The sequence below is a fragment of the Triturus cristatus genome, unplaced genomic scaffold (assembly GCF_964204655.1).
Source record: "Triturus cristatus unplaced genomic scaffold, aTriCri1.1 SCAFFOLD_194, whole genome shotgun sequence".
Lineage (NCBI taxonomy): Eukaryota > Metazoa > Chordata > Amphibia > Caudata > Salamandridae > Triturus > Triturus cristatus.
Genome location: NW_028188007.1, coordinates 1,090,718 through 1,113,512, shown reverse-complemented (window position 1 = coordinate 1,113,512; position 22,795 = coordinate 1,090,718). Strand labels below are relative to the sequence as shown.

Sequence of the window (22,795 nt, the reverse complement as noted above, 5' to 3'; positions counted from 1 at the left end):
AAGCTTTCTTTTATGCTCCCTTAATGATGGCGTAAACCAGGGAGCCCCCTTACCAGGTCCCTTTATCAGCTGTGATCTTACTGGCGCTATCTGGTCGATAGCCTGAGCCAAGCTCCGCGTTCGATCCGCGTATTCTCGGTCCAGACTACATTCCAGATCCGAAGATTGGTTCATTGATGGTAGCGCCTTGGTCAGAGTTATTAAATCAACCTCTGCCCATTTACGAGTTCTCCTGGTTTCCAACGATAAATTGTGTATATGACCATCAATACGTATCTCGCAGGACACTAGATGGTGGTCTGACCATATGCATGGTACAACATCTTTAAGAGTGACATTTGTGTCTGTAGTCCACACGAGGTAAAGAACATGACCTTTAGTGTGTGTGGGAACTTCCACAAGTTGTTTAAAACTCAGGGCAGCCATCATGATGTTCCATTGGCGAGTGGCCAAGTCCCAGTGGGGGTTATCCCAATGCAGATTAAAATCTCCTGTGACCAAGATTTTCGTGTATCGGGTACATAAGTCCGACATAATAGGCCCAAAGAAGTCATAAAAGAGTGGGGTTGAGTTTGGTGGGCGATAGACTGACAAAACCACCCAACAAGAGTTGTTCATGGTTATCTTTACCCCAAGCAGGTCAGCTAGGTCTACTGACTCAGATAACAGTCTTTCAACTGACAGGCTCTTTTTAAAAAGGATCGCTACCCCTCCCCCCCGCGCACCTCCCGGGCGGTTATGCCATATGGCATCATAGCCCCCTGGGAGAGCGGCAATGATGTCAGGCATCAAATTATCACCCAACCAGGTCTCCGAGAGGGTCAGGACATCGATGTCATTGTCCTGAAGCAGGCTATAGACTTCCACATGATGGCGGTGGAGTGATCTAGTATTTAGGCTAACAATCTTCAGTATAGAGCGCCGGCCTGAGGGGGTAACCTTATGAGGGCGAGATATAGCATAATTATTAATAGTCATCAGGGTTACGCAGTCCGGGCACCGCTCACCTTTATCCAGACTGCGCAGCTCCTCTGAGGAATAAGTGCGCCTGTGGCCAGACGACCGAGCCTCCGGGCCCGTCCGTGCGCGGACGGGCGCCGACGGGCTGGACTCTGGCGTGACTCCGGCGATGCTCTGGCGAACCCGCCGCACGTACCCGCTGCGCGTCAGCATGACCGGCTTAAGTACCGGTCTAGCGTCCTTGTGACGACTAGACCGCTCCGATCCTCAGCCCTCACCCAAGATGTCCGCCGTTCTGGCAGTGCAGTGTGATTTAGATGGGGGAAGGGGCCAGCTCCAAACGCGGTGTTCTCAAGTTTTTAATGTGCAGGTATGTGGCGGTTAAATAGCAGATAACAACAAGGTGCAATGATAAAAATAAATTTTAACTCAAAGAGCAAAACGGGAACTCTAAAAACATGCTGTAATGCTCCTGGTGAGCGCGCTACGCTCTACGATGTGCTAGAGCTTCTCTATGTTGCCAGGAATAATCTCCAAGTAACCGGCCGCCTGATTTACCCGGCTTAAGTACCGGTCTAGCGTCCTTGTGACGACTAGACCGCTCCGATCCTCAGCCCTCACCCAAGATGTCCGCCGTTCTGGCAGTGCAGTGTGATTTAGATGGGGGAAGGGGCCCGCTCCAAACGCGGTGTTCTCAAGTTTTTAATGGGCAGGTATGTGGCGGTTAAATAGCAGATAACAACAAGGTGCAACAATAAAAATAAATTTTAACTCAAAGAGAAAAACGGGAACTCTAAAAACATGCTGTAATGCTCCTGGTGAGCACGCTACGCTCTACGATGTGCTAGAGCTTCTCTATGTTGCCAGGAATAATCTCCAAGTCAGCGTATTACTCTTATCAAGTGCATAATTTGAATTGAGCCACATCCAAGTGTTTATAGCGGGCACAATTAGGTTATAGCTGAAGGCAGTGCGAGTTTCTCTCAGTGGGCAAGTATGGCGTTCAGTGGGGATGTGGCACTATGGCCGGAGCTGTTGAATTTAGAAATGGGGAACCGGGTTCAGCATTCATGACCAGTCCACCACACCACTGTACTGAGGGAGCACATTCCCATGCTAGACCGTAGAAGGCCCCACTAGACCTTAGAAGGCTTGATGTCTTAGCACAAGCAGGTGTACTGTAGTGGTGTCAACTTACAAAAGAGTACAAATTACAAGTAGAGGTATAAAAGTGCAATAAATGGCAGACACGCAAAACACAGGAACACACTGGGTAGGCACTTCTACGGGCATGGAGAACAGAATTTCCTATAATGTAAAGACTTCCTTCACACAATAGAGAGGGTGTGAATTAAGTTTGGAAGTGTCTTTGCAGGAGGAGAACTTTGAGGTTAGTTTTGAAGGACTGGGAAGAGGGAGGGGGTGGTCCGGAGCTGAGGCTCAGTTTCAGATTCTCGCCGCGTTGCTTGTAAAGGATTGGGCCATCGATCTTTCCTTTTTGAAAGTGGGAGGTTCAAGCAATAAATTTTGCGCAGTACGTGATGGTCTAGAGCATTATATGCATATGTTACAATAACGTTTTTTTTCTTCTTTTTATTCTAGTCTAAAGCTTTTCGACGGTGGCTGTTCTGCAGTTTTGTGTAGTTGCATTGTGTTGGTAAGAAATTTTTTGTTGTATTTACACCAAATGAGTAATAATATAATGTCTGAATGAATTTTTTTGTAAGTGATGTCATAATGGCGGCATATTTAGTTAGTGGTTTGAGCATGAAATTCTTTGCGATGTGTTTTGCATAGTCTTATGTGTAATTGCTTTTCTCTTTCTTTTTTAGTGGGATATTGTTGATCCATACTGTGTCTGTACAGAGTTGGTGGTGGTGAGTAGTTTAGCTGCCTCTGGCAAGTGAGTGGTATTGTTTTGGAGTATATTTGAGTTTTTGATAAAGGTGCTTTTTGTTTATTACTTATTTTACAAAGAGTTTGTTGTTGTTGACTTGTTTGACAAGTTACCTTTATTAGTAAGCAATATGGCTAGCCGTAGAATGACTGCTCAACAGGTGGTCGGTATGCTTCTTGAATCTTCCTCTGAGCATGATTATGAGACTGACAGTGCGTCTGAGGGAGAGGAGGGAGGGGAAGATTCTGGCAGTGAGTTTTCACTCAACATGGAATCATCGGATGATGAAGGTACTCTCAGTGCAGATGAAGGTACTGTTGGTGTGGATGAAGCAACTCTCAGTGCGGATGAAGTGCCTGTCTTAGAGGAGGAAACTGCTGTGCCGATGGTGCAAGAGGCATCTGGATTGCAGTCTGAGGCTGCTAGGCTTCCTACTGGAAGTGCTGGACTTTGGGTTGATCCAAACATGGTGCAGCCGGTGTTGCCTGCCTTTAGCGGTGATGCAGGGTGTACAGTGAATTGTGAAAACTTTTTGCCTATACAGTTTTTTCAGTTGTTTATGGATGATGTATTTTTGGGTGAGATTGTTGAGCAGACGAATTTGTATGCTGAACAGTTTTTGAGGAACAACAGCGACAAACTTAGGCCCCAGTCTAGAGCTACCCGGTGGACTCCCACATATCTGGAAGAGATTAAGAAGTTTTTGGGTTTGACTTTATTGATGGGTGTGGTAAGGAAGCCAACCTTGGCTTCATATTGGTCTACTAGCCCCTTGTTGGCAACTGCCATATTTCCTGCAGTTATGACTCGTAATCGGTATTTACTTTTGCTACGTATGCTGCATTTTGTTGATAATTCTATGGCGTTGCCACAAGATCACCCTGACTGTGACTGTCTTTTTAAGATTCGGCCCGTTCTTGATCACTTTGTGGATCGATTTTCTGAGATCTATACTCCAGGGAAAGAAATATCTATTGATGAGTCTTTGGTCTGGTTCAAGGGCCGTTTGGTTTTTAGGCAGTACATCCCTAGCAAGAGGGCACACTATGGAATTAAGCTGTATATGTTGTCTGAGAGTAGGACAGGATATGTTTTTAATTTTCGTGTGTACACTGGTAGAGATTCTACTATTGACCCCCCAGGTTGTCCGTCCACTTTTGGAGTTGCAGAGAAAATTGTGTGGGATCTTGCTAGGAGACTGTTTAACAGAGGCCACCATTTGTACCTTGATAACTTCTATACTGCTGTGCAATTATTTAAGGAATTGTATAAAGTGGACACTTTTGCATGTGGCACAATCCGCTCTAACGGTAAAGCTTATCCGAAAGAGCTTGTTTGCAAAAAACTTCAGAGGGGGCAGTGCAGTTCCTTGCGTAGTGATGAACTACTAGCTGTAAAATTTGTGGACAGGAGGGATGTGTACATGCTGACTACCATCCATGATGAGAGTACTTCACCTGTGGCTGTTTGGGGTCAGGTTGCTGAAGTGCGCAAACCTGTGTGCATTCTAGACTACAATAAGCACATGGGTGGTGTTGACAGAGTAGATCAGAGGTTGGAACCTTACTCTGCTATTCGGAAGGCTTATGTTTGGTATAAGAAGTTGTCCATCCATTTTTTCGAATTAGCAATGTTCAATGCTTTTATTGTGTTCAAGGAGTGTTCTCCTGCGTCAAAGTTGACATTTCTTCAGTTTCAGCACTCTGTGATAGCTAGCCTTGTTGTTGTGGAACAGGCAAGTGTTCCTAGATTTGGAGTGGTGGAGGATGTGGTTCGATTGAAAGATCGCCACTTTCCTGATTTCATCCCTCCCACACCGGCAAAAGATTTTCCCACTAGGAGATGCAGAGTCTGTTGGCGAAGAGGTACGCGTAAGGAGATTCGTATGTACTGCCTCGACTGTCCATCTAAACCTGGGCTGTGTGTCCCTGCTTGTTTTAGAGCGTACCATACGCAAAAGAATGTTTGGGAGCATTCATGAGTGGTAAAGTTAACTGATTGGTTTGTATTCTTTGAAAAATTTGATTCTGTTTCAAGGTTGGCGTTAGTGCAATGTGTTTAGTTTCTGATTTTGTGTTTGTAGATTTGTATCTATTTGTGATTTGTTTGTGTTTTTATTTTTGTCTAAAAAAATCCTAAATGTGTTGGCAGTGTGTGTGGACTGGCACTTCTTTGGCGGTCTACGTGGAATGGTGCTTGGCTGGCGGTGTGCATTGACTGGTGCTTGGCTGGTGGTGTGCGTGGACTGGTGCTTGGCTGGCGGTGTGCGTGGACTGGTGCTTGGCTGGCGGTGTGCGTGGACTGGTGCTTGGCTGGCGGCGTGCATGGACTGGTGCTTGGCTGGTGGTGTGCGTGGACTGGTGCTTGGCTGGCGGTGTGCGTGGACTGGTGCTTGGCTGGCGGTGTGTGTGGACTGGTGCTTGGCTGGCGGTGTGCGTGGACTGGTGCTTGGCTGGCAGTGTGCGTGGACTGGCGATTGGCTGGTGGTGTGCCTGGACTGGCGCTTGGCTAGCGGTGTGCGTGCACTGGTGTTTAGCTAGCGGTGTGCGTGGACTGGTGCTCGGCTAGCGGTGTGCGTGGACTGGCGCTCGGCTGGCTGTGTGTGAGTAGTGACTTGCTGCTGGTCACTACACACACTGCTAGCTGAGTGCCACTCCACGCAATCCATCTGCTTGTGTAGTTGCTGTGTCAGGAATGTGGGCGTGTGAAAGTGATGGGCCCTTGAATGGCGCTGTTTGCTGGTGTGAGTTTTGTTATGTGATGGGCCCGCGGCTGGCGGTGTGAATGGTTTTGTATGTCTCACGCGTATGAAAGGTGTATGAATGGCCTGTAAAGAGGTTGGTGCCTTGTCGTGGCTTTACAGCTCACGAGCTGTGAGTCAATGGTTCAGTTTCTCGCCCTTTCAATTATTAACAGTGCATTTCATTTTTGTGAAACCACTTGCTAATACAATTGTATATTCTGAACCATCACTCACCCTCGTGCCAAATCCAACCAGTATGTGTGTGTGCTTGAGGATTAGATGGCTGTGCAGTAATATTTGCCTTTCTGAAGCAGGGTGTACCTTGTCCCTTTTGTGAATTTTGTAATGTGTTGTTTTTGTGCCTGGTGGTGCGAATGGTCTTGTGTGTATCACATATGAAAGGTGTGTGAATGGCCTGTAAAGCGGTTGGTGCCTTGCCGTGGCTTTACAGCTCACGAGCTGCGAGTCATTGGTTCAGTTTATTCTTCATTGAATTATTGACAGTGCATTTCATTTTTGTGAAATCTCTTGTTAATAAAATTTAATATACTGAACCATCACTCGCCCTCGTGCCAAATCCAACCAATATGTGTGTGCGTTTGAGGAATAGGTGGCTGTGCAGGATTCTTTGTCTTTTTAGTTTCTCTGCCAAGGTGTATGTTCCATGTAAAAATAACCCACCAACTGTAGATATTGTCGTAAACCCATGGGAGTTCATGGTGATGTCTCTCTTGTGAATTCCAAAATGGTTTTTTATCCTCAATGTCCTGCAAACCTCAAAATATCTGTCACATTGTCCATGCAATATTGTGCCGAAATTCTCACGTTGTAGAAACAATGTCAAAACGTTCTGGTTTTGCAAGGGGGTCAACTGTCTTTTTGGCCCGTGCTCGGCGGCCATCTAGGGAAACCTACCAAACCCATACATTTCTGAAAACTAGATACCCGGGGGCTGCCAGGGAGGTATGGCTTGCGTGGATCCCCCAACGTTTCCTTACCCAGAATCCCCTGCAAACCTCAATTTTAGCTGAAAAAATCACTTTTTTCACACTTTTTTGTGTGGGAAAGTTGTGGCATCACCGGGCTCACTCAAATTTCACACCTCCCAGCGTTCCCCTGGGTCTCCCGGTAAAAATGGTGCCTCACTTGTGTGGGAGGCCCAAGTACCCGCGACAGGCAAGGGCCCAAAACGTAGTGATGCGACATCAACATTGCCTATCTCAAAACCACCTGGTTTTGAAAGGGGGGTCTCTTGGGTTTTTGGCCCGCTGCACGGCGGCCATCTAGGGAAACCTACCAAACCCATACATTTCTGAAAACTAGACACCCGGGGGCTTCCAGGGAGGTATGGCTTGCGTGGATCCCCCAACGTTTCCTTACCCAGAATCCCCTGCAAACCTCAATTTTAGCTGAAAAAATCACTTTTTTCACACTTTTTTGTGTGGGAAAGTTGTGGCATCACCGGGCTCACTCAAATTTCCCACCTCCCAGCGTTCCCCTGGGTCTCCCGGTAAAAATGGTGCCTCACTTGTGTGGGAGGCCCAAGTACCCGCGACAGGCAAGGGCCCAAAACGTAGTGATGCGACATCAACATTGCCTATCTCAAAACCACCTGGTTTTGCAAGGGGGGTCTCTTGGGTTTTTGGCCCGGTGCACGGCGGCCATCTAGGGAAACCTACCAAACCCATACATTTCTGAAAACTAGACACCCGGGGGCTTCCAGGGAGGTATGGCTTGTGTGGATCCCCAAACGTTTCCTTACCCAGAATCCCCTGCAAACCTCAATTTTAGCTGAAAAAATCACATTTTTTCACACTTTTTTGTGTGGGAAAGTTGTTTCATCACCGGGCTCACTCAAATTTCCCACCTCCCAGCGTTCCCCTGGGTCTCCCGGTAAAAATGGTGCCTCACTTGTGTGTGAGGCCCAAGTACCCGCGACAGGCAAGGGCTCAAAACGTAGTGATGCGACATCAACATTGCCTATCTCAAAACCACCTGGTTTTGCAAGGGGGGTCTCTTGGGTTTTTGGCCCGGTGCACGGCGGCCATCTAGGGAAACCTACCAAACCCATACATTTCTGAAAACTAGACACCCGGGGGCTTCCAGGGAGGTATGGCTTGCGTGGATCCCCCAACGTTTCCTTACCCAGAATCCCCTGCAAACCTCAATTTTAGCTGAAAAAATCACCTTTTTCACACTTTTTTGTGTGGGAAAGTTGTGGCATCACCGGGCTCACTCAAATTTCCCACCTCCCAGCGTTCCCCTGGGTCTCCCGGTAAAAATGGTGCATCACTTGTGTGGGAGGCCCAAGTACCCGCGACAGGCAAGGGCCCAAAACGTAGTGATGCGACATCAACATTGCCTATCTCAAAACCACCTGGTTTTGAAAGGGGGGTCTCTTGGGTTTTTGGCCCGCTGCACGGCGGCCATCTAGGGAAACCTACCAAACCCATACATTTCTGAAAACTAGACACCCGGGGGCTTCCAGGGAGGTATGGCTTGCGTGGATCCCCCAACGTTTCCTTACCCAGAATCCCCTGCAAACCTCAATTTTAGCTGAAAAAATCACTTTTTTCACACTTTTTTGTGTGGGAAAGTTGTGGCATCACCGGGCTCACTCAAATTTCCCACCTCCCAGCGTTCCCCTGGGTCTCCCGGTAAAAATGGTGCCTCACTTGTGTGGGAGGCCCAAGTACCCGCGACAGGCAAGGGCCCAAAACGTAGTGATGCGACATCAACATTGCCTATCTCAAAACCACCTGGTTTTGCAAGGGGGGTCTCTTGGGTTTTTGGCCCGGTGCACGGCGGCCATCTAGGGAAACCTACCAAACCCATACATTTCTGAAAACTAGACACCCGGGGGCTTCCAGGGAGGTATGGCTTGCGTGGATCCCCAAACGTTTCCTTACCCAGAATCCCCTGCAAACCTCAATTTTAGCTGAAAAAATCACATTTTTTCACACTTTTTTGTGTGGGAAAGTTGTTTCATCACCGGGCTCACTCAAATTTCCCACCTCCCAGCGTTCCCCTGGGTCTCCCGGTAAAAATGGTGCCTCACTTGTGTGTGAGGCCCAAGTACCCGCGACAGGCAAGGGCTCAAAACGTAGTGATGCGACATCAACATTGCCTATCTCAAAACCACCTGGTTTTGCAAGGGGGGTCTCTTGGGTTTTTGGCCCGGTGCACGGCGGCCATCTAGGGAAACCTACCAAACCCATACATTTCTGAAAACTAGACACCCGGGGGCTTCCAGGGAGGTATGGCTTGCGTGGATCCCCCAAGGTTTCCTTACCCAGAATCCCCTGCAAACCTCAATTTTAGCTGAAAAAATCACTTTTTTCACACTTTTGTGTGTGGGAAAGTTGTGGCATCACCGGGCTCACTCAAATTTCCCACCTCCCAGCCTTCCCCTGGGTCTCCCGGTAAAATTGGTGCCTCACTTGTGTGGGAGGCCCAAGTACCCGCGACAGGCAAGGGCCCAAAACGTAGTGATGCGACATCAACATTGCCTATCTCAAAACCACCTGGTTTTGCAAGAGGGGGTCTCTTGGGTTTTTGGCCCGGTGCACGGCGGCCATCTAGGGAAACCTACCAAACCCATACATTTCTGAAAACTAGACACCCGGGGGCTTCCAGGGAGGTATGGCTTGCGTGGATCCCCCAACATTTCCTTACCCAGAATCCCCTGCAAACCTCAATTTTAGCTGAAAAAATCACCTTTTTCACACTTTTTTGTGTGGGAAAGTTGTGGCATCACCGGGCTCACTCAAATTTCCCACCTCCCAGCGTTCCCCTGGGTCTCCCGGTAAAAATGGTGCATCACTTGTGTGGGAGGCCCAAGTACCCGCGACAGGCAAGGGCCCAAAACGTAGTGATGCGACAATTGAGGTTTGCAGGGGATTCTGGGTAAGGAAACGTTGGGGGATCTACGCAAGCCATACCTCCCTGGAAGCCCCCGGGTGTCTAGTTTTCAGAAATGTATGGGTTTGGTAGGTTTCCCTAGATGGCCGCCGTGCACCGGGCCAAAAACCCAAGAGACCCCCCTTGCAAAACCAGGTGGTTTTGAGATAGGCAATGTTGATGTCGCATCACTACGTTTTGGGCCCTTGCCTGTCGCGGGTACTTGGGCCTCCCACACAAGTAAGGCACCATTTTTACCGGGAGACCCAGGGGAACGCTGGGAGGTGGGAAATTTGAGTGAGCCCGGTGATGCCACAACTTTCCCACACAAAAAAGTGTGAAAAAAGTGATTTTTTTCAGCTAAAATTGAGGTTTGCAGGGGATTCTGGGTAAGGAAACTTTGGGGGATCCACGCAAGCCATACCTCCCTGGAAGCCCCCGGGTGTCTAGTTTTCAGAAATGTATGGGTTTGGTAGGTTTCCCTAGATGGCCGTCGTGCACCGGGCCAAAAACCCAAGAGACCCCCCTTGCAAAACCAGGTGGTTTTGAGATAGGCAATGTTGATGTCGCATCACTACGTTTTGGGCCCTTGCCTGTCGCGGGTACTTGGGCCTCCAACACAAGTGAGGCACCATTTTTACCGGGAGACCCAGGGGAACGCTGGGAGGTGGGAAATTTGAGTGAGCCCGGTGATGCCACAACTTTCCCACACAAAAAAGTGTGAAAAAAGTGATTTTTTCAGCTAAAATTGAGGTTTGCAGGGGATTCTGGGTAAGGAAACGTTGGGGGATCCACGCAAGCCATACCTCCCTGGAAGCCCCCGGGTGTCTAGTTTTCAGAAATGTATGGGTTTGGTAGGTTTCCCTAGATGGCCGCCGTGCACCGGGCCAAAAACCCAAGAGACCCCCCTTGCAAAACCAGGTGGTTTTGAGATAGGCAATGTTGATGTCGCATCACTACGTTTTGGGCCCTTGCCTGTCGCGGGTACTTGGGCCTCCCACACAAATGAGGCACCATTTTTACCGGGAGACCCAGGGGAACGCTGGGAATTGGGAAATTTGATTGAGCCCGGTGATGCCATAACTTTCCCACACAAAAAAGTGTGAAAAAAGTGATTTTTTCAGCTAAAATTGAGGTTTGCAGGGGATTCTGGGTAAGGAAACGTTGGGGGATCCACGCAAGCCATACCTCCCTGGAAGCCCCCGGGTGTCTAGTTTTCAGAAATGTATGGGTTTGGTAGGTTTCCCTAGATGGCCGCCGTGCACCGGGCCAAAAACCCAAGAGACCCCCCTTGCAAAACCAGGTGGTTTTGAGATAGGCAATGTTGATGTCGCATCACTACGTTTTGGGCCCTTGCCTGTCGCGGGTACTTGGGCCTCCCACACAAGTGTGGCACCATTTTTACCGGGAGACCCAGGGGAACGCTGGGAGGTGGGAAATTTGAGTGAGCCCGGTGATGCCACAACCTTCCCACACAAAAAAGTGTGAAAAAAGTGATTTTTTTCAGCTAAAATTGAGGTTTGCAGGGGATTCTGGGTAAGGAAACGTTGGGGGATCCACGCAAGCCATACCTCCCTGGAAGCCCCCGGGTGTCTAGTTTTCAGAAATGTATGGGTTTGGTAGGTTTCCCTAGATGGCCGCCGTGCACCGGGCCAAAAACCCAAGAGACCCCCCTTGCAAAACCAGGTGGTTTTGAGATAGGCAATGTTGATGTCGTACACTACGTTTTGGGCCCTTGCCTGTCGCGGGTACTTGGGCCTCCCACACAAGTGAGGCACCATTTTTACCAGGAGACCCAGGGGAACGCTGGGAGGTGGGAAATTTGAGTGAGCCCGGTGATGCCACAACTTTCCCACACAAAAAAGTGTGAAAAAAGTGATTTTTTTCAGCTAAATTTGAGGTTTGCAGGGGATTCTGGGTAAGGAAACGTTGGGGGATCCACGCAAGCCATACCTCCCTGGAAGCCCCCGGGTGTCTAGTTTTCAGAAATGTATGGGTTTGGTAGGTTTCCCTAGATGGCCTTCGTGCACCGGGCCAAAAACCCAAGAGACCCCCCTTGCAAAACCAGGTGGTTTTGAGATAGGCAAAGTTGATGTCGCATCACTACGTTTTGGGCCCTTGCCTGTCGCGGGTACTTGGGCCTCCCACACAAGTGAGGCACCATTTTTACCGGGAGACCCAGGGGAACGCTGGGAGGTGGGAAATTTGAGTGAGCCCGGTGATGCCACAACTTTCCCACACAAAAAAGTGTGAAAAAAGTGATTTTTTCAGCTAAAATTGAGGTTTGCAAGGGATTCTGGGTAAGGAAACTTTGGGGGATCCACGCAAGCCATACCTCCCTGGAAGCCCCCGGGTGTCTAGTTTTCAGAAATGTATGGGTTTGGTAGGTTTCCCTAGATGGCCGTCGTGCACCGGGCCAAAAACCCAAGAGACCCCCCTTGCAAAACCAGGTGGTTTTGAGATAGGCAATGTTGATGTCGCATCAACTACGTTTTGGGCCCTTGCCTGTCGCGGGTACTTGGGCCTCCCACACAAGTGAGGCACCATTTTTACCAGGAGACCCAGGGGAACGCTGGGAGGTGGGAAATTTGAGTGAGCCCGGTGATGCCACAACTTTCCCACACAAAAAAGTGTGAAAAAAGTGATTTTTTTCAGCTAAAATTGAGGTTTGCAGGGGATTCTGGGTAAGGAAACGTTGGGGGATCCACGCAAGCCATACCTCCCTGGAAGCCCCCTGGTGTCTAGTTTTCAGAAATGTATGGGTTTGGTAGGTTTCCCTAGATGGCCTTCGTGCACCGGGCCAAAAACCCAAGAGACCCCCCTTGCAAAACCAGGTGGTTTTGAGATAGGCAAAGTTGATGTCGCATCACTACGTTTTGGGCCCTTGCCTGTCGCGGGTACTTGGGCCTCCCACACAAGTGAGGCACCATTTTTACCGGGAGACCCAGGGGAACGCTGGGAGGTGGGAAATTTGAGTGAGCCCAGTGATGCCACAACTTTCCCACACAAAAAAGTGTGAAAAAAGTGATTTTTTCAGCTAAAATTGAGGTTTGCAAGGGATTCTGGGTAAGGAAACTTTGGGGGATCCACGCAAGCCATACCTCCCTGGAAGCCCCCGGGTGTCTAGTTTTCAGAAATGTATGGGTTTGGTAGGTTTCCCTAGATGGCCGTCGTGCACCGGGCCAAAAACCCAAGAGACCCCCCTTGCAAAACCAGGTGGTTTTGAGATAGGCAATGTTGATGTCGCATCACTACGTTTTGGGCCCTTGCCTGTCGCGGGTACTTGGGCCTCCCACACAAGTGAGGCACCATTTTTACTGGGAAACCCAGGGGAACGCTGGGAGGTGGGAAATTTGAGTGAGCCCGGTGATGCCACAACTTTCCCACACAAAAAAGTGTGAAAAAAGTGATTTTTTCAGCTAAAATTGAGGTTTGCAGGGGATTCTGGGTAAGGAAACGTTGGGGGATCCACGCAAGCCATACCTCCCTGGAAGCCCCCGGATGTCTAGTTTTCAGAAATGTATGGGTTTGGAAGGTTTCCCTAGATGGCCGCCGTGCACCGGGCCAAAAACCCAAGAGACCCCCCTTGCAAAACCAGGTGGTTTTGAGATAGGCAATGTTGATGTCGCATCACTACGTTTTGGGCCCTTGCCTGTCGCGGGTACTTGGGCCTCCCACACAAATGAGGCACCATTTTTACCGGGAGACCCAGGGGAACGCTGGGAGGTGGGAAATTTGATTGAGCCCGGTGATGCCATAACTTTCCCACACAAAAAAGTGTGAAAAAAGTGATTTTTTTCAGCTAAAATTGAGGTTTGCAGGGGATTCTGGGTAAGGAAACGTTGGGGGATCCACGCAAGCCATACCTCCCTGGAAGCCCCCTGGTGTCTAGTTTTCAGAAATGTATGGGTTTGGTAGGTTTCCCTAGATGGCCGCCGTGCACCGGGCCAAAAACCCAAGAGACCCCCCTTGCAAAACCAGGTGGTTTTGAGATAGGCAATGTTGATGTCGCATCACTACGTTTTGGGCCCTTGCCTGTCGCGGGTACTTGGGCCTCCCACACAAGTGAGGCACCATTTTTACCGGGAGACCCAGGGGAACGCTGGGAGGTGGGAAATTTGAGTGAGCCCGGTGATGCCACAACCTTCCCACACAAAAAAGTGTGAAAAAAGTGATTTTTTCAGCTAAAATTGAGGTTTGCAGGGGATTCTGTGTAAGGAAACGTTGGGGGATCCACGCAAGCCATACCTCCCTGGAAGCCCCCGGGTGTCTAGTTTTCAGAAATGTATGGGTTTGGTAGGTTTCCCTAGATGGCCGCCGTGCACCGGGCCAAAAACCCAAGAGACCCCCCTTGCAAAACCAGGTGGTTTTGAGATAGGCAATGTTGATGTCGCATCACTACGTTTTGGGCCCTTGCCTGTCGCGGGTACTTGGGCCTCCCACACAAGTGAGGCACCATTTTTACCGGGAGACCCAGGGGAATGCTGGGAGGTGGGAAATTTGAGTGAGCCCGGTGATGCCACAACTTTCCCACACAAAAAAGTGTGAAAAAAGTGATTTTTTCAGCTAAAATTGAGGTTTGCAGGGGATTCTGGGTAAGGAAACGGTGGGGGATCCACGCAAGCCATACCTCCCTGGAAGCCCCCGGGTGTCTAGTTTTCAGAAATGTATGGGTTTGGTAGGTTTCCCTAGATGGCCGCCGTGCACCGGGCCAAAAACCCAAGAGACCCCCCTTGCAAAACCAGGTGGTTTTGAGATAGGCAATGTTGATGTCGCATCACTACGTTTTGGGCCCTTGCCTGTCGCGGGTACTTGGGCCTCCCACACAAGTGAGGCACCATTTTTACCGGGAGACCCAGGGGAACGCTGGGAGGTGGGAAATTTGAGTGAGCCCGGTGATGCCACAACTTTCCCACACAAAAAAGTGTGAAAAAAGTGATTTTTTCAGCTAAAATTGAGGTTTGCAGGGGATTCTGGGTAAGGAAACGTTGGGGGATCCACGCAAGCCATACCTCCCTGGAAGCCCCCGGGTGTCTAGTTTTCAGAAATGTATGGGTTTGGTAGGCTTCCCTAGATGGTCGCCGTGCACAGGGCCAAAAACCCAAGTGACCCCCTTGCAAAACCAGATGGTTTTGAGATAGGCAATTTTGATGTCACCTCACTATGTTTTGCGCCGTTTCCTGTCGCGGGCACTAGGCCAACACACACAAGTAAGGTACCGTTTTTCTCGTAAGACTTTGGGGAACGCGGGGTGGGTGGAAATTTGTGGACCCACGCAGATTCCGGAACTTTCCACGACAGAAATGTGGGGAAAATGTGTTTGACAATTCTTTAGGTTTGCAAGGGATTCTGGGTAACAGACCCTGGTGGGAGGCAGTCAAGTCACCCCATCCTGGATTCCCCTGGGTGACTAGCTTTCAAAAATGTATAGGTTTGCTAGGTTTCCCAAGGTGCCCGCAGAGCTAGGGTTCAAAAACTACAGCTAGTCATTTTGCCGAAAAAGGGTCATTTTTCACTGCGAAATTGAGGTGTGACCAGGTTGCGTTTTGCGCAGTTTCCTGTCGCGGGCACTAGGCCGACCCACACAAGTGAGGTACCGTTTTTCTCGTAAGACTTTGGGGAACGCGGGGTGGGTGGAAATTTGTGGATCCACGCAGATTCCGGAACTTTCCACTACAGAAATGTGGGGAAAATGTGTTTTTTTTGACAATTGTTTAGGTTTGCAAGGGATTCTGGGTAACAGACCCTGGTGGGAGGCACTCAAGTCACCCCATCCTGGATTCCCCTGGGTGTCTACTTTTCAAAAATGTATAGGTTTGCTAGGTTTCCCAAGGTGCCCGCAGAGGTAGGGTACAAAAACTACAGCTAGTCTTTTTTCCAAAAAAGGGTCATTTTTCACTGCGAAATTGAGGTGTGACCAGGTTGCGTTTTGCGCCGTTTCCTGTCGCGGGCACTAGGCCGACCCACACAAGTGAGGTACCGTTTTTCTCGAAAGACTTTGGGGAACGCGGGGTGGGTGGAAATTTGTGGATCCACGCAGATTCCGGAACTTTCCACGACAGAAATGTGTGGAAAATGTGTTTTTTTTGACAATTTTTTAGGTTTGCAAGGGATTCTGGGTAACAGACCCTGGTGGGAGGCAGTCAAGTGACCCCATCCTGGATTCCCCTGGGTGTCTAGTTTTCAAAAATGTATAGGTTTGCTAGGTTTCCCAAGGTGCCCGCAGAGCTAGGGTTCAAAAACTACAGCTAGTCATTTTTCCAAAAAAGGGTCATTTTTCACTGCGAAATTGAGGTGTGACCACGTTGCGTTTTGCGCCGCTTCCAGTCGCGGGCACTAGGCTGACCCACACAAGTGAGGTACCGTTTTTCTCGTAAGACTTTGGGGAACGCGGGGTGGGTGGAAATCTGTGGATCCACGCAGATTCCGGAACTTTCCACGACAGAAATGTGGGGAAAATGTGTTTTTTTTGACAATTTTTTAGGTTTGCAAGGGATTCTGGGTAACAGACCCTGGTGGGAGGCAGTCAAGACACCCCATCCTGGATTCCCCTGGGTGTCTAGTTTTCAAAAATGTATAGGTTTGCTAGGTTTCCCAAGGTGCCCGCAGAGGTAGGGTTCAAAAACCTAGTCATTTTGCCAAAAAAGTGTCATTTTCACTGCGAAATTAAGGTGTGACCAGGTTGCGTTTTGCGCCGTTTCCTGTCGCGGGCACTAGGCCGACCCACACAAGTGAGGTACCGTTTTTCTCGTAAGACTTTGGGGAACGCGGGGTGGGTGGAAATTTGTGGATCCACGCAGATTCCGGAACTTTCCACGACAGAAATGTGGGGAAAATGTGTTTTTTTTGACAATTGTTTAGGTTTGCAAGGGATTCTGGGTAACAGACCCTGGTGGGAGGCACTCAAGTCACCCCATCCTGGATTCCCCTGGGTGTCTACTTTTCAAAAATGTATAGGTTTGCTAGGTTTCCCAAGGTGCCCGCAGAGGTAGGGTACAAAAACTACAGCTGGTCTTTTTTCCAAAAAAGGGTCATTTTTCACTGCGAATTTGAGGTGTGACCAGGTTGCGTTTTGCGCCGTTTCCTGTCGCGGGCACTAGGCCGACCCACACAAGTGAGGTACCGTTTTTCTCGTAAGACTTTGGGGAACGCGGGGTGGGTGGAAATTTGTGGATCCACGCAGATTCCGGAACTTTCCACGACAGAAATGTGTGGAAAATGTGTTTTTTTTGACAATTTTTTAGGTTTGCAAGGGATTCTGGGTAACAGACCCTGGTGGGAGGCAGTCAAGTCACCCCATCCTGGATTCCCCTGGGTGTCTAGTTTTCAAAAATGTATAGGTTTGCTAGGTTTCCCAAGGTGCCCGCAGAGCTAGGGTTCAAAAACTACAGCTAGTCATTTTTCCAAAAAAGGGTCATTTTTCACTGCGAAATTGAGGTGTGACCACGTTGCGTTTTGCGCCTCTTCCAGTCGCGGGCACTAGGCTGACCCACACAAGTGAGGTACCGTTTTTCTCGTAAGACTTTGGGGAACGCGGGGTGGGTGGAAATCTGTGGATCCACGCAGATTCCGGAACTTTCCACGACAGAAATGTGGGGAAAATGTGTTTTTTTTGACAATTTTTTAGGTTTGCAAGGGATTCTGGGTAACAGACCCTGGTGGGAGGCAGTCAAGACACCCCATCCTGGATTCCCCTGGGTGTCTAGTTTTCAAAAATGTATAGGTTTGCTAGGTTTCCCAAGGTGCCCGCAGAGGTAGGGTTCAAAAACCTAGTCATTTTGCCAAAAAAGTGTCATTTTTCACTGCGAAATTGAGGTGTGACCAGGTTGCGTTTTGCGCCGTTTCCTGTCGCGGGCACAAGGCCGACCCACACAAGTGAGGTACCGTTTTTCTCGTAAGACTTTGGGGAACGCGGGGTGGGTGGAAATTTGTGGATCCACGCAGATTCCGGAACTTTCCACGACAGAAATGTGGGGAAAATGTGTTTTTTAAAAAAAAAATTTAGGTTTGCAAGGGATTCTGGGTAACAGACCCTGGTGGGAGGCAGTCAAGTCACCCCATCCTGGATTCCCCTGGGTGGCTAGTTTTCAAAAATGTATAGGTTTGCTAGGTTTCCCAAGGTGCCCGCAGAGCTAGGGTTCAAAAACTACAGCTAGTCATTTTTCCAAAAAAGGGTCATTTTTCACTGCGAAATTGAGGTGTGACCACGTTGCGTTTTGCGCCGTTTCCTGTCGCGGGCACTAGGCCGACCCACACAAGTGAGGTACCGTTTTTCTCGTAAGACTTTGGGGAACGCGGGGTGGGTGGAAATTTGTGGATCCACGCAGATTCCGGAACTTTCCACGACAGAAATGTGAGGAAAATGTGTTTTTTTTGACAATTTTTTAGGTTTGCAAGGGATTCTGGGTAACAGACCCTGGTGGGAGGCAGTCAAGTCACCCCATCCTGGATTCCCCTGGGTGTCTAGTTTTCAAAAATGTATAGGTTTGCTAGGTTTCCCAAGGTGCCCGCAGAGCTAGGGTTCAAAAACTAGAGCTAGGCACTTTGCAAAAAAAGGGTAAATTTTCACTGCGATATTGAGTTGTGACCACGTTGCGTTTTGCGCCGTTTCCTGTCGTGGGCACTATGCCTACCCACACAAGTGAGGTACCATTTTTATCGGGAGACTTAGGGTAATTCAGATTGGTAAAGGAACTGTTATTATCTATTGACTTTCCATGCATTTCTGCTTTCCAAATGAAAGATATTGTGTAAAAAAGAAGTCATTCTAAAAAATGACTGATAATTCTCATGCTAGTATGAGTATTCCCAATTTCAGAAATGTGCAAATATCTACTGTTTCTAAACTCTATATTTTGTTCCCATTTCAGAAATACATAGGTGTCTTTCATACCGATTTTTCCATGTACACTTTTTTACAGAATAATTACTATATACACAGTACATAATAAAAAACCATTGCAAGTTACTACTCAGTTTTTGGTTCTGGGTTCGTCGGGTTCTTGGTGAACCTACAAGTCCTATATATCCCCCACAACCAGTAATGTCCAGCGGATGCAACGGTATATTGCTTTCAAAGAGCTGTCATAATTAGAAGAAGTTACAGGTGAAAACGTTGACACAAAAGGCTGTTTTTTTCAACTAAATTTCAATTTATCCTACATTTAACGGTTTGTTTCTATAAAAAAACCTTGATGGATCTACACAAATGACCCCTTTCTGAATTCAGAATGTTGACTTCTTTTCGAAAATGTATAGCTTTCCAGGATCCATTATTGCTTTTGTACCCATTTCTGCCATTAACTGGAAGGAGGTCAAAAGCACAAAAAATAGCAAAAATAGGCTATGTCACAGGAAAAATGCCAAAACTGTGTAAAAAATGTTGGGTTTCTGACAAAAGTCAGGTATCCCCGAAAAGCTGGGAAAAGGGTGATTTCAACCCCACAAACCCTTTTTTGATAACATTTGCAGGGAAAAACCTAGATGCTTTCATTTGCAGCCCGTTTTTCCAATTTTTCAAAAAAAAAACACAATTTTGCTGTATTTTGGCTCTTTTCTGTGACCCCTCCAGGGGAATCCACAAACCCTGAGTACCTTTAGAATCCCCATGATGTTGGAAGAAAAGGACGCAAATTTGGCGTGGCTACCTAATGCGGTCAAAAAGTTACAGGGGTCTAAGCGCGCACTACCCCAAATAGCCAAAAAAAGGCCTGGCACAGGAGGGGGAAAAGGCCTGGCAGCGAAGGGGTTAAGTCTCGCTGAGACAGCGCATGTAGCGCATGCGCTGCCAAGGCGAGACCTAAAAAGGAACATTAAAAAGTGAAAATCCAAGCACAGTTGCCAAAAGTGAAAATCCACGCACAGTTGTGCATTAAGTAAGAATAACACGTGCAAATGCCTCTGCAAGGTTGTATGTAATTTAACAATGTAGTTTTAAGGTGTGATGGGTGGGTAGGTGTAAAGCAATGAACTTCAAAACTTTTAATGCCGTGCCGCCCCGCCTCCAGTGAAAATAAAAAATCATTGGGACCTCCTTACAAAAAAATTCACAATTATTCTATTAAACTGGCAGTGTTTAAATATGTCTAGATTTATTTAAACATCGCAGTTAAGTTCTGTTACCGTTTTAAAAGTGCAATCATACATGATTTCCAAACATACTCTTCTGGTCAGGCAGGCCTTGCTAACATGTAAAAGTATCCACAGTGTGATTATTAGAAATGGAGGTGTTGGGGTATGAAGAATATTTGGAGCCCCTTCCGTTTTGACACCCCCTCCCAGCCAGGATATTCATGACAAAAGATGGGCCTAAACACAGCGGCTTACTGCCACTGATCTCCCCCCCCCCATAAAAACAAAGCTCTGTTATCAGCACAATGCTTCTTTTAGCAGGAGTCTGGACCCACCTCCAGATCGCTTGAGGCCTCCCTAGGGGGGCCCGCCCCTCACTTTGAAGACCCCTGGTGTAAGGGATTTAATGGAAAAAGAGAAATGACTAACCTCTGAACTGGCCTATATACTTAGGTGGTTGATCTATATAGATTCCACATTACCGAGACAACAAGCCAAATGTCACTTCAAATTTTATCACTGTCTTTGTAAAAACATAATTAGTCCTTTGTAGTTTTTAAATCAAAAAGTGTTTTATTTTTAATTAGAAACAGACAAAAATATTTTTTTCCTTTCCTTTTTTTTGATACACTTACACTTTTAGTGCAAACATGTCACATAGTTGATGTGATAACCAATGATCATAACATCCTAAACATCAGAGGACAATAAATACTATGACATCCTAGACAGCAAAATAGACATTTACTAATCATTAATTATGGCACCTTAGGAATCCAAAGCTGATTAAACATTGCTAATTAATTTAAGGAAGTAATCTCCTTGTGAAATTAAATGCATTCCCTATCAGCTTGCCAATGCCACCTCTTTTGTCTTTTGTACAGACATCCAGACTTCCCTTGTATATATTTCAAATTTTAAACTAATAACAGTCGGTCCGGAAGAAGGTGGTCTCCCACTGAAACGCGCGTTGACCGCGATCTTGTTGCCATCACAGTGATATTGAAAATTGTCAACCTCCAGCTTGTCAATCTGATTCAAGTTAACCAATCAAAGGGTCCGGTGTTTCCCCTTTCCCCGTGTTTTTTCTTTAGTATCTAAAAATTCCTTCTTTTGAGTGAATGTTAGTATGAATGATTAGTAAATGTCTATTTTGCTGTCTAGGATGTCATAGTATTTATTGTCCTCTGATGTTTAGGATGTTATGATCATTGGTTATCACATCAACTATGTGACATGTTTGCACTAAAAGTGTAAGTGTGTCAAAAAAAAGGAAAGGAAAAAAAATATTTTTCGTCTGTTTCTAATTAAAAATAAAACACTTTTTGATTTAAAAACTACAAAGGACTAATTATGTTTTTACAAAGACAGTGATAATATTTGAAGTGACATTTGGCTTGTTGTCTCGGTAATGTGGAATCTATATAGATCAACCACCTAAGTATATAGGCCAGTTCAGAGGTTAGTCATTTCTCTTTTTCTATTGCCCTCTCCCTCCTCTGGGGCCTAAAGTTATATAGGGAGAACCTTTGCTCTCAATAGTAAGGGATTTAATGGTTCATGGTTTCAAAGGATGGTATGAGGTATTGAGCAGGGCACAAGTCGAGGGTACACGCGGATAGACAACGTCTACCCAATCTTTTCACAGGAATAGTTGATAGGAGTGGTGACACCGTCTGCTTTGACAAGAGGTTGAGCCCCATAGAAATATGCTAAACTTGTCCTTGTGTAATTTTCAGATTCAGACACTGGGACACATTCAGCAGCGCCTGCACATTGTTCAGAGCAGCACCGTGTAGGAAGGTGGGGGGGGGGGGGGGGAGGGCTCGTCAGATTCCAGCTGAGCCTATACCAAAGGCCAAAGTTAAGGGGACATTAGGCCTCCTTTGTTTTAGTATCCTACCTGGGACCTATCAGGAGCCTCACACCTAAATGTAACTGAGGGTAAACAAAGGCACACCTTATCACTTCACAGGTACTTGAGAGGCATGCTTTTGACTTTGTTCAGTCCCTTCATATACAAGATATGCATGCACTGTAGGAATGTTAGATGTGTTGGTCTGTCCCAGTATTTACAAAAATAATTTAAATACTACCTTTTTGTTTTATTTCTTTTATTGCACTATATTGCTACTCATCCCAATTCTGGGTATGAAAGTCCTTTACATCACACACACATACATTGACAATAAATTATGTGTGTGTAACTCAATGTACGGGGTGTGTTACATAAGACAGAGAGGGTTACAAGGTGTAGGAGCCACATGTCCTTCATAGCTCACTGTGCTATATTAGAAGGATTACAATTTATGAACTGCAAGTGATCAAAAGGATCTCTGTGTTAAAGCATTAACCTACTTACCCCTTTACATGAAATAAAAATCTATCATCTGCGTGTTACATAATGTGCTTTGCCAGAGACATATTAACCCTCTATGCTACTTTGATTCAAAACTAGGACAGTACTCTCCAGCAAATATGTTAACCCCCAGAGTTATCATTATTATTATTCCCTGAGATTTAGTTGGCACACAAAGATCTCTACAGCAGGTGCTTCAACCCCATAAGATGTTTTAAAATGCAGAATTTGCACCCAAATAAGCAGAACAGATTTACCGCCATGTTTTTGTTGCCAATTTCTTGTGGCAGGGTTTAAAAAAACATAAATGTATAAGTTAAGGCCAGATTATACGTCTGGGTTGTGTCACATTTTTGGCACAGCCCGATGCAAAATCAAATTAGTTGAATATTGTAATGTGCTCAAATGTACCCCAAATAGACCTCCTAAACATATGTATGTGGTCTTAAGATCTGATGTCACTTCTTGTGATGTCCCATCCTGTGAGGTCATGAGCTGTGATGCCACTTCCTGTGATGCCATGTAAGATGTCATGCACCATGATGTCACATGTCACAATGTCACTTGCATACTGCCTAACTTGGTTAGTCCTCCTGATGGAGCAGGGTTTTTACTTTAAACCCGAATACCTGTTTCATTTTTCGCATGTCATAATTAAAAGTACTACTGATTAATTATTAAAAGTTTGTCGAGTCTTGTCTAACCAACCTTATTAACAAGATAATTACACGTGGGAATGCTATTGCATGGCTAAAATAATAAGTGAACTAAGTTGGTGAGCAAACTGACAGAAATAGATGTTGCTTATGTAATGTTATTGTGTTTTGCGCTTATAATTAATATGCATTAATGGCTTCTGATGTCG

At 47.0% G+C, this 22,795-nt stretch overlaps 1 protein-coding gene across 4 annotated transcripts in view; it reads left to right on the top strand.

The window, feature by feature from the left end:
- The window catches only part of LOC146770428 (uncharacterized), a 205,986-nt gene that overhangs the window by 170,598 nt on the left and 12,593 nt on the right, over positions 1-22,795 (top strand). For 3 of the 4 annotated variants that reach the window (XM_085640463.1, XM_085640466.1, XM_085640464.1), the window contains 2 exons: positions 2,563-2,617; positions 2,793-2,837. The exons of the other annotated variant lie outside the window; for it this stretch is intronic. The gene's annotated coding sequence lies outside the window, so the exon portion shown is untranslated. The remainder of the gene's footprint in view (positions 1-2,562; positions 2,618-2,792; positions 2,838-22,795) is intronic. 4 annotated transcript variants of the gene reach the window in all.